The sequence below is a fragment of the Meles meles genome, chromosome 4 (genome assembly GCF_922984935.1).
Source record: "Meles meles chromosome 4, mMelMel3.1 paternal haplotype, whole genome shotgun sequence".
Lineage (NCBI taxonomy): Eukaryota > Metazoa > Chordata > Mammalia > Carnivora > Mustelidae > Meles > Meles meles.
In genome coordinates, this window is record NC_060069.1 from 116,640,960 (window position 1) to 116,659,092 (window position 18,133).

An 18,133-nucleotide genomic window follows, 5' to 3' on the forward strand; every position below is an offset into this window, starting at 1 on the left:
AATGGCCAAAATTAGCAAGACAGGAAACAACGTGTGCTGGAGAGGATGTGGAGAAAGGGGAACCCTCTTACACTGTTGGTGGGAATGCAAGTTAGTGCAGCCACTTTGGAGAACAGTGTGGAGATTCCTGAAGAAATTAAAAATAGAGCTTCCCTATGACCCTGCAATTGCACTGCTGGGTATTTACCCCAAAGATACAGATGTAGTGAAAAGAAGGGCCATCTGTACCCCAATGTTTATTGCAGCAATGGCTACGGTCGCCAAACTGTGGAAAGAACCAAGATGCCCTTCAACGGATGAATGGATAAGGAAGATGTGGTCCATATACACAATGGAGTATTATGCCTCCATCAGAAAGGATGAATACCCAACTTTTGTAGCAACATGGACGGGACTGGAAGAGATTATGCTGAGCGAAATAAGTCAAGCAGAGAGAGTCAAGTATCATATGGTCTCACTTATTTGTGGAGCATAACAAATAACACGGAGGACATGGGGAGACGGAGAGGAGAGGGAGTTGAGGGAAACTGGAAGGGGAGATGAACCATGAGAGACTATGGACTCTGAAAAACAACCAGAGGGTTATGAAGGGGCGGCAAGAGGGGGTGGGGTGGTGTGGGAGGTTGAGGAACCAGGTGGTGGGTAATAGGGAGGGCACGTACTGCATGGAGCACTGGGTGTGATGCCAAAACAATGAACACTGTTATGCTGTAAATAAGCAAATAAAAATAAATAAATTAATTAAAAAAATAAAAAAAAATAAAAAAAATAGAAAGGAAGCAAACCATAAGGTCCTCTTATATCGAGAGGATTAACAGGCTTCCTAGAAGGGAGATGGGTGAGGGGATGGGCTAAATGGGTGATGGGCATTAAGGAGGGCACTTGGGATGAGCACTGGGTATTATATGTTAAGTGATGAATCACTAAATTCTATTCCTGTCTCCTAAGCATTAGGAGAAGGGAAAAATGAAGGGGGAAAAATCAGAGTGGGAAAGGACCATGAGAGGTTACATCAAAGAGAGACTAGTCTACTAGTATGTATACTAGTACTAGTCTACATGAGAGACTACATCAAAATTAATGATGCAGAGTGATAGGCAGACTCCAGGCTGAGGATAGAGCCCACCTTGAAGCTCGATCTCAGGATCCTGAGATCATGATGTGAGCCAAAGTCAGATGTTTAACCTACTGAGCCTCCCGGACACACCCCATTTCCATCCTTAATTCACTTTTGGGCATAAGGAACCAAAATGAAATCTATTTTTCAATTTAGTCTGGATCAAAAACATGCTCTGAGAGCTGTGGAGCAGGCTATATCCAAAACATTGTTTTAATGGTCATATGACCTAAATGACTTTTTAAGCAAATATCCCTATGTGTGCAAACTAGAATTTTTGGCGAAAGTTTTCCACTGAACCCTCAGCCTCTAGCAATGAATAATGTGATTTCGGAGTCATCAGAAAATATATTCATCGGAAACTAACAACTACAGTTATTTCAAGAGAAAATGGTTGGTCCGTTAGAGTATTTTGGGAGAGCCATCTCTCATCACTAAAGGAAACCAAATATTTTAATACCTTAAATGCCTGTCATATAATTGGCAACGTCAAAGATACATTCTAGTAAGAATGGATCAGATTGGGAAAGATCAGTCACAGGTCCTTTGGACTATCAATAGAACCTCTCAAACAACTGCCAGCACTAATTTCTAAATAGAAAGCTCTCTGTTAATGCAAAGCACGCTGCCTCAGTTACTAATGAATGTTACTAAATAAAGGAACATGATGTGATTTGGAAGCTTACAATCTTTCTCAAGAATACTTCCCTAGTTAAAAACAGAAAATCCAGAGAGTATAGACTCCAAAATACATATATGAGTTTACCACAACCTGGACATGAGAAAGGAAAATTGTAGGACAGTCTGACTCATAAACCAAACTGCCACAAATTCTTCAAATTGGCAAACTGAATCTTGCATTCTATGAAAAATATAATATGACCAAAGTGGTGTCTTCCAGGGATTTAAGGATGCTTTAGTGCTTGAAAATTGAACAGTGTAATTTGTCTCATTAGTAGATTAAAATAAAATAACATGGCAGTTTAAACAGATGAAAAAAAAAACCAGTTTGGTCAGTTTTAATCATCTTCTTTTTTTAAAAATTTATTTATTTATTTTTAATTTCTTTTCAGTGTTTCAGAATTCATTGTTTATGCACCACACCCAGTGCCCCTGCAATACATGCCCTCCATAATACCCACCACCAGGCTCACCCAACCTCCCACCACCCTTCCCTCCAAAACCCTTAATTTGTTTCTCAGAGTCCACAGTCTCTCATGGTTTCTATCCCCCTCCAATTTCCCCCAACTCACTTCTCCTCTCCATCTCCCTATGCCCTCCATGTTATTTCTTATGCTCCACAAATAAGCAAATCCAAATGACAATTGACTCTCTCTGCTTGACTTATTTCTCTCAGCAAAATGTCTTCCAGTCTCATCCATCTTGACAGAAAAGTTGGGTATTCATACTTTCTGATTGAGGCATAATAAATGTAGTCATCTTCTGTGAAAAATAAAACTTAAAAAATTTGGAATTAAAAAGATGTTCTTTCATAAAAAATTTAAGTGCCAATAACTTAAATAATTATGGCCTTAATAGTAAACAGTGTATGGTTCCTTTTGAGTTCAGGAGTGACACTAGGATGTCTCTTGTCATCACTTGTATTCAGTTTCATAATGAATGTTATAGCCACTGAAATAGGAGCAAATAAAAAAAAGAAAAAATGAATAGAAAGTAAAGAATTAAGAATGAGGAAAGAAGAATGCCATTTTTTTTTGGAGACAAGAGGTAAAGGAAGGAGGTTGGGATTGAAAAATATACACAGGAAACCTCTTATGTGAATCTAATATTCCATGTCTTGATCTTTATGATTATTTCATGGGAGTTCACAACTCAAATTTTAAAAAATCACTGAGGAAACTCAACTGTAGATTTAAACTGACAGAAGAAAGGTCTGTGAAATTGAAGTTTTATCAACAGAGTATGCAATCCAAAGGACGAAGGAAAGAAAAAATGAGGAGACATGCACATACCCTCAGAGAAATAAAGCCAGCACTAAGTGCATCATCATGTGCTTTTGGGAATACCAGGAAAACATGTTTCTGATTAAAGACTTGTATAAAAAAAAAAAAAGCAAGTCGTTTGTTGATAAACAATGAACAGAAAGTACACAAACAATCCAATAAAAATTGTGCAAAAGCTCTGAACAACCTTTTTTTAAAGATTTTATTTATCAATTTGGCAGCCAGAGATCACAAGTAGGCAGAGAGGCATGCAGAGAGAGAGAGAGAGGGGATGAAGCAGGCTCCCCGCTGAGCAAAGAGCCAGATGTGGGGCTCGATCCCAGGACCCAGGGATCATGATCTGAGCCAAAGGCAGAGGCTTTAACCCACTGAGCCACTCAGGCGCCCACTGAACAAGCATTTTATCAAAGAAGAACTATAGATGGTAAATAAGAATATGAAAATCTACTCCACATTATTTGCCGTAGAAAATTGCAAACTAAAACAATAATGGCATATGTAAAAGTTTGGCTAAAATAATAAATAAATAAATAAATAATAAATACCAGTTACTGTCAAGATAATGAATGACAGGAACACACATACATACCCTCACTCTACCAGCTGACAAATCCCAGAAGCAATGACATTGCAGGAACATTTAGCATACCTATGGCCCATTTCTGCTCTTAATATCATTTTCCAGTCAAAGGAATTAGATCTTGGAGAAATAGCCAATTCAGTGACTAGGGCAGGAAGTAAATATGCAAGATGAGCCTGGAACATCTTGGTATGCCAGAAAACACCACCAACAACTACAACAAAGCACAAAAGCTAAACAACAAACAAATGCAAACCCATTCTGTATACACAATGATGCGTATATGTCAAAGGGACAAAGGAGCCCATGGAAACAGCTCCCTGTGGCCAAAGCTCCTATGATTTGAGCAGCAAAATTAATAAGGTACTGTGTAATTTTATCAAAGTATAAAATAAATATCCATGATTCCATACTTATGTAAATAGAGATTGAATATATAAATAAGTGAGGTGACTAGATAAATCTTCCATGCAGAAGAATTCCAGTTTATATAGATACTTTGCCCCAGGGAGGTGGTGCATTTCTTTCCTCTCTGTAAGTGTGGACTGTGGATAGTTACTTCCTTACACAGAACACAGTAAGAGAGGGTGGAGACAAAGCAGCTTCACCACGGAGGAACCTAACAACACTACCTCACCCAGGTGGTCAAGATCAGCATCAAGAGTTACAAGTGATGAGGACAGTAGTTGCCACTGACAGGATGTAATGAAAATGGTGATTTACCTCTGGGGCCTTTCTCCTCAAAAACTATCCCCCCAGTCTAATCATGAGAAAAACATCAGAAGAATCCCATTTGAGAGACATTCTACAAAATGCCTGATTAGTACATCTCAAAACTTACCAAGGACTTCAAAAACAAGGAATGTAGAAAAGCTGTCACAGACACCTGATGACTAAAGGGACGTGATGACTAAATATAAAGTGATATACTGAATGGTATTCTGGATGCAAGGACACTAGATTAAACTATGGAAATCTGAATCAAGTATGAATTTCACTTCATCACAATGTATCAATATTGGCTCACTAATTATAACAAAAGTACCATGCCAATGTAGGTTATTAATGATATAGGAAGATGGGTGTGTCAGAATTGGGAATTCCCTATACTATCTTTATTATTTTCTATAAATCTATAAATGTTCAAATTAAAAAAAAATTCTCATTTCTCAGAATGCAGCCAGAGAACACTTGGGGAAAAACAATCACCAGATTTCTCTTCCAATGATAATAATTGATTCAAAAAATTATTGTCATTGGATGCTAAAACTGTTGATGAAAAATTATTAGGGAACAAGAAATTCACATGGTTTCCAGGTACCACCCTATGGATTAGATTTTCATAGGAAGGAAATAGGTTATCTTTATTGTAGAGCAGATGGTGATGGTACTACCATAATGAAGTAATCAGTAAATGGCTTCAGTTAACAAGACAAGCTAATGCCATAGGACTCACCTTAAATCAACACACTTGTGATGGCTGAATTATTTAACCTAATCTAATCATGAGGTAACATCACAAAGATAGATATGGTGGGATATTTTACATTATGTCTGACACAAAGATTTAAAAATTTTTAAATGTCATGAAAGGAGAAAAAAGCAAGGGGTTTGTTCTAGATTACAGGAGATTGAAAAATGATAATACACCAAATAGTGGCATTGAATTGAATTCTTGATGAAAAAATAAATTGTGAAGAAGGTCAATTTGGGTTAAATTTTAGTGTGAACATCATGTTAGGTGATGTTAAATTTCTTGGGGGTGGTAATGATATGATGGGATGCCTGGGTGGCTCAATCAGTTAAGTCTCTGCCTTTAGCTCCAGTCATGATCCTGGGATCCTGGGATCAAGCCACATGCACTGAGGGCTCCAGCTTCTCCCTTTCCTACTTGTGCTCCCTCTTGCTCTCTCTCTCTCAAGTAATTAAGTAAAATCATTAAAAAATGATATGATATAACCCCCTCCCCTTCTCCCAACCCCATCTCCCCCCAGCAACCCCCAGTTTGTTTATGGACATTGGGGAGTGTATGTGCTATCGTGAGTGCTGTGAAGTGTGTAAACCTGGCGATTCACAGACCTGTACCCCTGGGGATAAAAATACATTATATGTTTATAAAAAAAAATTGTAAGGGGAGGTGAAACATAAGAGACTATGGACTCTGAAAAACAACCTGAGGGTTTTTGAAGGGTCAGGGGTGGGAGGTTGGGGGAACCAGCTGGTGGGTAATAGGGAGGGCACGTATTGCATGGAGCACTGGGTGTTGTGCAAAATAATGAATACTGTTATGCTGAAAAAAAATAAATTAATTAAAAATGAAAAAAGTAAAAAAAAATAAAATAAAGCTGAGTAATAAAAAATGATATGACAGTGGAGGAAATGTCTTTGTTCTTTTGAGATATATATTGAAGAATTTTGGGTAAACTATCATCTCATATATATGTATAGTCACATATATATATCTGTATTTAATACGTATTTATACATATTTTTCAGGTGGATTGTTAGGCAAATGTGGTGAAATGTCAATAATTACTAATCATGATTTTCAAAATTCATGGGCATTTTCTCAACTTTTCTGTTGGTTTGAATTTTTTCAAAACAAATCTGGAGGAAAATGTCATTGATTCATATTTTTCTTGACTCTCTGCCCTGTTTCTCTATCCACTTAAGAGCTTAGTTTCTTGAAAGTTTTCCTCTCCTGCTACTTTCACTTCTCTATGTTGTGTATAATATGACTTACTGGTTAACAACATGGACTTTGGATTGGATCCCTCAATTTGATCCCTGAGCTCCACCTTAGTATTTCTATAGACAAATTAGGAAACCTCTTTGTTCCCCATTTTTTCAGTGGGGCTGTAGGAAATTAAAATATAGAAGTCAAAGTAAAAAATATAATAGATCTGCTGAGTAGTTAAATTGATACTGATGAAATGTTATTTACAAGCTAAAAGGTTGTCTTAGAATTAATTTAAAATAAAGCAAAAGTGAGGGGGCACCTGGGTGGGTCAGTGGGTTAAAGCCTCTGCCTTTGGCTCAGGTTATGATCCCAGGGTCCTGGGATCAAGCCCCGCATCAGGCTCCTCTGCTTCATGGTTAGCCTGCTTCCTCCTCTCTCTCTGTCTGCCTCTCTGCCTACTTGTGATGTCTCTCTCTGCCAAACAAATAAATAAAATCTTTAAAAAAAGATGAAAAAAAATAAGGCAAGGATGAGACAAGAGACATAAGTGTATCTGTTAATATTTATTCTGTTGCATTAAAAGCAATTTATTCCAAACAAGGTTAACAGGAAGGAGATCTATTGGACTTTGAAATGAGAGGGGATGGTTAATTCCAGAAACCCTGGGTCTGCTTCTCTGTAATTCCCTCAGCTATGCCCTCCTTTGTGTATTAAGTTCACCTCTAGGCTGGTGTCTCTATTGATGGCAAAATGGTTGTAGACTACACCACCTTCCATATCCACAAAACATGACATTCAGAGGAAGACTACATTTTTGTGAATCTCTTTTAAAACAAAGTAAACATATTTCCCAGAAACTTCCACAGAATTCCCTCTTTGGTCTCACTGGCCCAAATAAGTCACAGACTCTTCCCTTAGCATACCTCTAGGCTTCAGTGTTACTAAGGGTTAGCAGTGGGTGGTGCAGCAATATGTAAACAGATCTTGTGGTATCCCTGGAAAAGGGAAAGGGCTCAATGCATGTGAATCTGACAACTGAAAATATCCCCTAAAACAGAGAGTGGATATAAAGAAACATCATGCATGAAACTCGAGTATCTGGATTCATTTACACCCTTTAAAAAGTAATTAGGACCTTGTAGAGCTTTTGTCTATGGGTAATATCTAAAAGTACTTGCAATATTATAAATTAGAACCAAGAAATTAAAAATATTTATTGACTTGTTAAAAATAAAAATAACAAACCTATTACATATTAACTTAAATGATTATCTTAAAATGTATTAAAGAAATGGCTAATGAATGTCCAAATGTGTTAGGTACTTTTTTAAATATTAGTGAAGGAAATCAGTTATAACATGGCTGGTACTCTCAGGAAGAAGATAGGCCTTCATTTTATTATCCAGTAGTTATAATTCATTATTTTCCCTTTAAAGTGTTGCCTATATCTGTGCACTCCTCTTCTTTTATCCTCCAATTTCAACTCTCATCATCTAGTATAAGAATTCTTAAAGTTAATCTCATTGCTTCTAGCATCATTCTGATCACCAGATTACTTTTCTGAAAAATACAATCATATTACCTGGTTCTAGGAAGTATTTAGTGTCTGAGGTCTCCGAGATAAATTCGGATTCTTAAGGGTTTACTTTGAAGATTCTCAGTTCTGATTCCCTCCCAGCGTTAATTCCCATATTCCGCAACAGCTTTTAACAAAAGTTTTGTCAACTTTCTGACTCTATCCATGGTTCACCTCCTTCACCTCAGTTCTCAGTGTCACACTAATTTCCATAAACTTTAACTGTGGTCATCCTCATTCGTTTTCTCCTCAAAACATTATATTTTAAAATCATTTTCAAGGCACATCTAACTTCTGATGCTGCATAAGGTCTAAATAGCCCAGGGGACAAGCATCTCCATTTTCTGAACTCCCAAGCATCATTGATACAAATTCTAGCTCAATCTCAATCACCTGGCTGAACTTGAGCAAGCCACTCAATGTTTCAAAGTATGAGGATTTTACTGAGAAGATGCATGAAAAATCATTTCTAACCAATTGGTAGGTAATATACATGGAAGGTGTAGTTTTATGCCTAGGAGATAACATGTACTCAGTAACATATGGTTTTCTTTCATATTTGCATATATAAATGATCAATAAATATTTTTGTTTAGGAATTTAGAATTGTCACTATTTTGTGCCTCATTTATGCTTTATAGAAACTCCAACTTTTTGTTATTGCTGTGACTGTATCAATAATTTACACTGGAATAAGTACAGGTTGGTGGTATTCCTGGTAACAAATGAGATAAATAATATCAGAGAGAAAAACGCCTTCGTTTAATTTAGTTTATTCAGGAATACACTGAATTTCTGATGGACACCCTAATGAAATTATATGAAAACAGCCAAATCCATATATACATCCAATCCATAAATACCATTTTTGGCAACTACGGAGTGCTAAATCACCAGTATACAGATACTCTATTTCAGAGAACTTGAAAGTAAAATTGACTAACACTAAAGATGAAAATAGTCTTTTTTTAGTGTACATTTTTACTAGCATTCTTTTCTTGGTTTCAATATTTTTTTAATTGTGGTAAAATATATATAACAAAATTTCCCTTTTTAAAGGTGAACATATTCTTGATTTGAGAATATTCTGTGTGAACTAATATTCAAATATCTTCTCTTGATAAACTCAAGGAAAATTACGAATCAAATGTATAGAGTTTACTTCTGACAGTTGGTGTTGTTTAAGAAGGGATTAATTCTTGAGAGCCTGTATATATCAGAGATTGTAAGATTATGCTTTGGAATTCCAGAAATTTGTCAACAATATTATTTTTTTAAAATTTTTCAGTGTTCCAAGAGTCATTGTTTTAAATGAATTTAATAGGAGGTGATCTTTATCTAACTGACTTCTATTCATAGTATTTCGCTGTATTTGTTGAAAATTGTAATTCATTACCCATTGAAACAATTAGCTAATAGTTTAGCTAATATTTTTGTAACACAGAGTGTGACCTGAAGAAGAATTATATAGTTCAGCCTTGCTGGGAGCTAGAGCTTAGATTTTGCAATACATTGTAGCAGAATCTCTCCTTGATGAACTTATTTGACTCCTATAATATCATGTTTTAGTAAGTGAATAGTCTATGGACAAAGTGGTCCTTTTCTACTTTCTCAATATTCCATGATTTTGAAAAACACTTTTTTTCAAATTTAAATTAATTTTCCACAGAGGAAGATATTCTTTTAGAATGTTATGAAATATTCTTTATAATTTTTTTCATAGCATTTATTACTTCCTTATTTCTTAGACTATAAATAAGAGGATTCAATAAAGGGATCACTAGAGTATAAAAAACAGCACCAGGTATATCTTCATCCTCTTTTTTAACTGAATGTGATCGAATGTACACAACAAGAAGAAAACCATAGAATATGGAGACAGAGAGAAAGAGGGATGCACAAGTAGATAGGGCTTTGCTCTTCCCTCTTTGGATTTCATTTTGAAAATAGTAAAGAGAATATAGGAGTAAGATATTAAGAAACTACCAATGGTGAACACTTGAACTGAACCTGAAAAGATAAATATCATCAATTCATTGATATAAGGGTCAACACAGGAAAGTCTGTATAATGGAAAAACATCACACAAAAAAGTGATTAATTTGATTTGACCCACAGAAAGTTAATCTAAAGAGAAACCCCACATGAATTATGGAATGCAGATTTCCAGCTATTTAGGCCCCTGTGGTCATCTGAATGCAAGCTTTCTTTGACATCCTGTTGTGGTACTGCAGTGGGCTGCATATGGCCACATAGTGATCATAGGCCATTGCTGCCAGGAGAAAGCAGTCTATAGTTTCAGCAAGGCAGAGAAAATAAAATTGTGCCATGCATTCATAAAGGGAAATCATTCTGTCATTAGAAAAGAAGTTCTCTAACATTTTGGGGGTAATGGCACAGGAACAACAGGAATCCATCAAAGTCAGGTTTCACAGAAAGATGTACAATGGTGTGTGAAGTAGATGCTCCATAAAAATCAATGCCACCCAGACCAAGATGGTGGGGACCATAGTAATCACATAGATAATAAGAAACACCACAAACAGGAGGCTCCTCAACTCTGGGAAATCTGTAAATCCTATGAGGATAAATTCAGTAGTCAAGGAGTATTATCCTCAGTCATATTCACCTTCTCCGTTGAGATAGGAATTCTGGAGATGTAATACTCTAATTTAGAGTGTTTATAACTTTCCTTCCAAATTTTTCTTTTTCTAACAAAGAGATGGGCTTTTCCAAACTCTCCTCAGTATCTCTGGATTCAGGCACCCAAACTTCTAGGGAATAATCATTCCCCTCAAAATGTCAATTTTATAAGCTCAACTCTGAAAATCACTATTCCTATGAGTATTTTTGTAAGTCCACAAAAGATGCTTACACAGGGAAAGGTTTGTCTTTATGAATTCCTACAAGAATAGTGTACAAATCTAGCACTCCCATATTTGTTCAATGTTGACTAACAATATCATGTCAATTTTTGCTTAATGATCCTCTAAATAAATTTACTATCAATCTTCATGTATACACATTTTTTTTTAACTGAGCAAAAGTTTTCATATACCCTCCCAGTGGAATGAATGCTTGAAAAGAGCATACAACAGATATGTTAAATTTATATCTTAGGAATTCTATGATGATCACAAAGGATTACAATAGGACTTTCATCTTTAGAGAAAATTTCTTGGGATACCCAAGGAAATAAATATCTATGTATTTTTACCTCTCTCATCCCTGTTCCCAGTATTAGATCCATTTCCATAAAAACTGATTTTGTCCATGCCATCATTCCTGTTGATTTTTCCCCAATATCTAAACCCTTTGCATCTTTATGTAAAGCGTAGTTTACATATTATGCTCCTTATGAAAGCTTTAACTAAATGCCGCAGACCACACTGATTGTCAATTCTTGCATCCTTAAGCATATCCTATATACCCAATACAATCTAGAATTGTTTATGTATAATACACATGGCATTTAAAAAATATGCATGTACAATTTCCTTATTAGAATTGTAGACATCTGAGTTTAGCTATGACTTTTACTTCTTGTAAGAGGTATTTAATGCTATTGAGGGAAAAAAAACATGATTTATTCCAGTACTAGCTTCAAAGACCTGAGATAGGTGAACTTGTTGTCAGTAAACTATCACTGATCCTTAGTGACCTCGTTGGTCTCCACAAATTGAGACTGCTAGTTTTGAAGAGAAGGTTACAAAGGAAATTCTTGGAAATTTATCATGAAAAACCTTATGCATTATTCTCTTAGTGAAAGTGACCCAGCTACTATTTTCCTGCTTCCTAAGAAATTTATGTAAGTATATCACAGTAGTTTGAAAGCTAATAAAAATAAGGCTGCCTGAATATTTTAGTTTTATAACACTTAGAGAAAGAGAAAATCTTAAATCTTGATATGATTTTTGAGATGGGTTGCCTGGATGGCTAAGATATTTAAGCATCTTCCTTTGGTTCAGGTCATGATTCTCCAGGTCCTGGGATTGAGCCCCACGTCTGGCTCTCAGCACATGGGAATTCCTCTTTTTCCTCTCCCTCTGCTTCAGCTCTGTCTCTCTGTTTCTCTCTCTTAAATGAATAAAATTTAAAAAAAAATCTTAAAACAAATATGATTTTTGAGAACAAATTGTGTTTTACCTCAAAGGCTATCTTATATTACTACTTAGGGATCCATTAGGATATTGTGATCAATGTGTCTAATTATGTAAATTTTATGGTAAAAATGGGTTTATTTTTCCATACTCAAAACATCCACATAAAAGCACAGGCTAAATGTTTTATTTTCTTGTTTTAAATTACTAAAGATAAGCCATTTAATTATTCAGCTATGTTAGAAATAACTTTCAATGTACTTGCCTGAATTATATAACAAAATTAAGCTGTATTCTTACCAGGATGTTTTGAAGATCTACCTCATAATCAGAAGGTTGGCATGAACTGAATTTAAATCTCATGCTAATTTGCCAGAGACTTCAGCAGTGGAGAGACGTAGAAATGTGAGAAGGTACAATGTGAGAACAATTAAAAAATGCTAGCTAATCAGATAAATCAATACTTCTGGACACTAATAGTAAGGTAAATATAAATCTGAATACTTCCTTTACCTGAATGTTCTGAGAAGAGTTTTATAAGACCATATTGATTTTGTGTGTGTCTGCGTGGTGTTAACTATCATATAATTTCAGGATATATGCTTTTTCTCAGAAACCTTTGGGATTAAAGGAATGAAAATCCTGGAGACTACCAATAAATCAGTGTCAAGAATTATGTTCTGCACAATGGTCATCAGTGATATTGGTCTGAAATTCTCCTTTTTGGTAGGGCCTTTTCCTGGTTTGGGGATCAGGGTAATGCTGGCTTCATAAAAAGAGTCTGGAAGTTTTGGTTCTGCTTCAATTTTTTGAAACAGCTTCAGGAGAATTGGTGTTATTTCTTCTTTGAAAGTTTGGTAGAATTCCCCAGGGCATCCGTCAGGTCCTGGGCTCTTGTTTTTTGGGAGGTTTTTGATCACTGCTTCAAACTCGTTAACGGATATCAGTCTATTCAGGTTGTCAATTTCCTCCTGGTTCAATTTTGGGAGTTTATAGTTTTCCAGGAATGCATACATTTCATCAAGTTTGCTGAGCTTATTAGCATATAACTGTTGGTAATAATTTCTGATGATTGTTTCTATTTCCTTGGTGTTAGTTGAGTTCTCTCCCTTTTCATTCATAATTTTATTAATTTGGGCTTTCTATCTTTCTTTTGGATTAGTGTGGCCAATGGTTTATTGATCTTATTGATTCTTTCAAAAAACCAGCTTCTAGTTTCATTGATACTTTCTACTGTATCTCTGGTGTCTACCTCATTGATCTCTGCTCTAATCTTGATTATTTCCCTTCTTGCATGTGGAGTTGATTTGATTTGTTGTTGATTCTCCAGTTCTTTAAGGTGTAGAGACAGCTGGTGTATTCTGGATTTTTCAATTTTTTTGAGGGAAGCTTGGATGGCTATGTATTTCCCCCTTAGAACTGCCTTTGCTGTATCCTATAGGTTTTGGACCAAAGTGTCTTCATTTTCATTGGTTTCCATGGATTGTTGAAGTTCTCCTTTGATCTCCTTGTTGATCCAAGTATTCTTAAGCAAGGTGGTCTTTAGCTTGCAGGTGTTTGAGTTCCTTCTGAATGTTTCCTTGTGATTGAGCTCCAGTTTCAAAGCATTGTGATCTGAGAATATTCAGGGAATAATGTCAGTCTTTTGGTATCGGTTGAGTCCTGCTTTGTGACCCAGTATGTGGTCTATTCTGGAGAAGGTTCCATGTGCACTTGAGAAGAATGAGTATTCTGTTGTTTTAGCGTGGAATGTTCTGTATATGTCAATGACGTCCATCTGTTCCAATGTTTCATTCAATGCTTTTAATTCTTTATTGATTTTCTGCTTCGATGATCTGTCTATTACTGAGAGAGGTGTATTAAGATCTCCTACTATCAATATATTCATATCAATATGACTCTTTATCTTGACTAATAGTTTTCTTATGTAATTGGCTGCTCCCATATTGGGGGCATAGATATTTACAATTGTTAGATCATCTTGGTGGATAGTCCCTTTAAGAAATATGTAGTGTTCTTCTATATCTCTGACTACAGTCTTTAGTTTAAAATCTAATTTATCTGATATGAGAATCACTACCCCAGCCTTCTTTTGAGGCCCATTGGCATGAAAGATGCTTCCCCATCCCTTCACTTTCAGTCTGGGTGTATCCTTAGGTTCGAAATGGGTCTCTTGTAGAGAACATATGGATGGGTCCTGTCGTTTTATCCAATCTGAAACCCTATGTCATTTTATGGCCTCATTTAGGCCATTCACATTGAGAGTGATTATTGATAGATAGGTTTTGTTTGACATCGTGTTACCTTTGAAGTCTTCCTGTCTGGAGATTGTCTCTATATTTCTGTTCAATGATAGTCTTAGGATTTTTTCTCTTTTATAGGACCCCCCCTTAATATTTCCTGCACTGTCAGCTTGGTGGTTGCATAGTCTTTTAAGCCTTGCTGGTCTTGGAAACTCTTTATCTCTCCATCCATTTTGAATGTCAGTCTTGCTGGATAAAGTATTCTTGGCTGCATGTTCTTCTCATTTAGTACTCTGAATATATTTCGTCAGCCTCTCCTGGCTTGCCAGGTCTTTGTGGACAGGTCTGATGTTATTCTAATGGGCTTTCCTCTGTATGTAAGGAGCAACTTTGTCCTAGCTGCTTTCAGGAGGGTCTGTCTAGAATTGTAATTCTTCATTTTAACTTAAGCTGTCATGAGGACTTTCAAGAATCTAAAATCTTGGGGGTAAACCTTTCTGCCTCTAGTACATGAACATTGTTTCCATTCGTGAGATTGGGAAAATTTTCATAGACAACTTATTCCACTATATCTTCTAGACTTCTTTCTTTCTCCTCCCCTTCAGGGATTCCAATAATTCTGACGTTGGAACGTTTCATGGCATCGTTTATTTCCCTGATTCTGTTTTCGTGGCTTCTGAGCTGTTTGTTCCAGTCTTCCTCCTGATCCTTTCTCTCTGTTTGTCCTCCGGATCACTAATTCTATCTTCTGTCTCAGTTACCCTAGCTTTTAGAGAATTTAGATTAGATTGGAACTCATTGAGAGCATTTTGAATATCATCCCTGGTGGCTTTCCATTCTGCCCTATCATTGTGAACATCATCCCTGGTGGCTTTCAGTTCTGCCCTAATCAATTCCATTTGGTCATCCATGGCTTTCTCCAACCTAGCTCTTGCCTGGATAATTGTTAGCCAGAATTCCTTTTCTGACATATTGTCTATGTCAATAGCCATTAGCTGTGTTGCAGAAGGTCCATCCTGTGTATTTTTCTTCTGATGGGCATTCCTCCTCCTAGTCATTTTGGTGAGAGATGACTGAACGGCTGCAGCTGGATGTATCAACTTTTGTGCACTCAAGGTACAAAAGTTGGGTATTCATCCTTTCTGATTGTTGTGTACTATTCCTTTGTGTATATGGACTCTATTTTCTTTATCCATTGGTCTGTTGAAGGGCATCCTGACAGTTTGGTGATTTCAGCCATTCTTGCTATAACATTGGGGTACATATGGCTCTTCTTTTCACTACATCTGTATATTTGAGGTAAATACCCAGTTGCACAATTGCAGGGTCATTGGGTAGCACTATTTTTAATTTCTTAAGGAATCTCTACAGTCTTTTCCAAAGTGGCTACAACAACTTGCCTTTCCACCAAAAGTATAAGAGGGTTCCCCTTTCTCCACATTCTCTCCAACACTTGTTGTTTCTTGTCCTGTTAATTTTGGCCTTTCTAACTGTGGTAAGTGTTTCTCTATATAGTTTTATTGTGAATTTCCCTGATGGCAAATGATGATGAACATTTTTTCATGTGTCTGTTAGCCATTTGTGTGTCTTCTTTGGAGAAGTGTCTGTTCATGACTTCTGCCCATTTCTTGACATGATTATCTGTTTTATGGGTGTTGAGGTTGAGGAGTTCTTTATGGATCTTGGATAAGAGCCCTTTATCTGTGGTGTCATTTGTGAATATCTTCTGCCATTCCGTGGGCTGCCTCATTGTTTTGTTGGTTGTTCACTTTGCTGTAAAGAAGCTTTTGATCTTGATGAAGGCCCAAATTTCATTTTTGCTTTGGTTCCTTTGCCTTTGGAGACATGTCTTGAGAGAAGTTGCTATGGCCAATGTCAAAGAAGTTAGTGCCTATATTCTCCTCTAGGATTTTGATAGATTCCTGCCTCATGTTGAGGTCTTTCATCCATTTCCAGTTTACCTTTGTGTATGGTGTAAGAGAATGGTCCAGTTTCATTCTTCTATACATAGCTGTCTGATTTTCCCAGCATCATTTATTGAAGAGACTGTCCTTTTTCAACTGCATATATTTTCTTGCTTTGTTGAAGACTAGTTGACCATAGCGTAGAGGATCCAAATCTGGGCTCTCTATTCTGTTCCATTGATCTATGTGTCTGTTTTTGTGCCAGTATCATGCTGTCTTAGTGATCACAGCTTTGTAATATAGCTTGAAATCAGGAAACATGATGTCCCCAGCTTAGTTTTTTTTTTCTTTTTTTTTTTCAACATTTCCTTGGCATCTTGGGTCATTTCTGATTCCATACAGATTTTAGGGTAAATACCCAGTAGTGCAATTCTGGGTCATAGGGTAGTTCTATTTTCAACATTTTGAGGAACCTCCATGCTGTTTTCCAGAGTGGTTGCCCCAGATTTTAGAATTGTTTGTTCCAGCACTTTGAATGATGTCGGTGGAATTTTGATCCAGATGGCATTGAAAGTGTAGATTGCTCTGGGCAGAATAGACATTATAACAATGTCTATGCTTCTGATATGAGCATAGAATTCTTTTTCATCTTTTTTGGGTCTTCTTCAATTACTTTATGAGTGTTCTGTATTTCCTTGAGTACAGATCCTTTACATCTTTTGTTAGGATTATTCCAAGGTATCTTATGGTTCTTTGTGGTATAGTAAATGGACTCAATTCTATAATTTTCCTTTCTATGCTTTCATTGTTAGTGTATAAAAAAGCAACTGATTTCTTATATGTGAATGCTCCCATTCCTATTTTTAAATGCCTACTATATTCCTGGATCAGTAATGAAAGATAATCTTTTTTTAATTAAAGATTTTAGTTATTTACTTGACAGACAGGTATCACAAGCAGGCAGAGAAGCAGGCATGGGAGGGAGCAGGCTCCCTGCTGAGCAGAGAGACTGATGTGGGGCTCGATTGTAGGACCCTGAGATCATGAACTGAGCCGAAGGGAGAGGCCTAACCCACTGAGCTACCCAGGTGCCCTGAAAGATATTCTTTTTAGCAAGAGTGAGGGTGATGCCTCCTGACAGCACATGGGAGAAGAATGAGGCACAAACAAGTCACCTGCAAGAGAAAGGGAGCAGGGGCGACAGTAGAAAAGATGGTCGTCCAGAACAACTCCTCAGTCTCATATTTATTAGAAAGTCTTTAACAACCAAAGAAGATGGATTACACATTGACCATGAGTCTTGTAAATACATAAGAAGGAAGGCCAAATATGTCTGGTTAGGAAGTACATACCCTATAGTGAGCAAGCCCGAACAAAAGGATTATCTGACTAACTGCTGGCATTCTGTGGGGAGGAGGAGATAATGGGAAAATGAAGCAGTAGGCATTATGCCTTGAGTGGGCCAGGTGTTCCCAGCTGTTCAGCTTCTAGGATGTATATCGTCTTCTCCCCCAGAGGATTATTGCCAGGCCATATTTTTCTTAAGGCTATATCTAAGCATGTTTGGTTACTAGTATAATTTCTCCTAGGTTATATTTTAAGCAGTACATTGTTCTGAGAGACAGTTACATGAGGGTATACTATAGTTTAAGAAGTTGCTACTTTGGGAATTGTCTTTTCTGTTGATATAGTGATACACTTTTTCTTTAACAGATTGTTTGTCTCTGAGAGGTAGGTTTTGTTGTGTAGTCTGCTGCTGTGATTTTCTTTGGATTCTGTAAAAACTTGGTTGAGATATAGAAAAACAAAAACAAACTCTGTGATGGAGAAGTGCATGTAAGAAGTTTGGTGGAGAATGCTCTGAGTTTCACTAATTATTGATGGAATGGAAGAAGTAAGAACGAGGAGTTGACTATAGTCACAATAAAGACTTTAGCCAATCTGTTGAAGAAGTAGGGATTTGGGATTT

General features: G+C 36.6%; 1 pseudogene; it reads right to left on the minus strand.

Moving 5' to 3' along the window:
- Positions 1-9,608: 9,608 nt before the first annotated feature.
- On the minus strand, positions 9,609-10,523 carry LOC123940757 (annotated as a pseudogene).
- Positions 10,524-18,133: the final 7,610 nt, after the last annotated feature.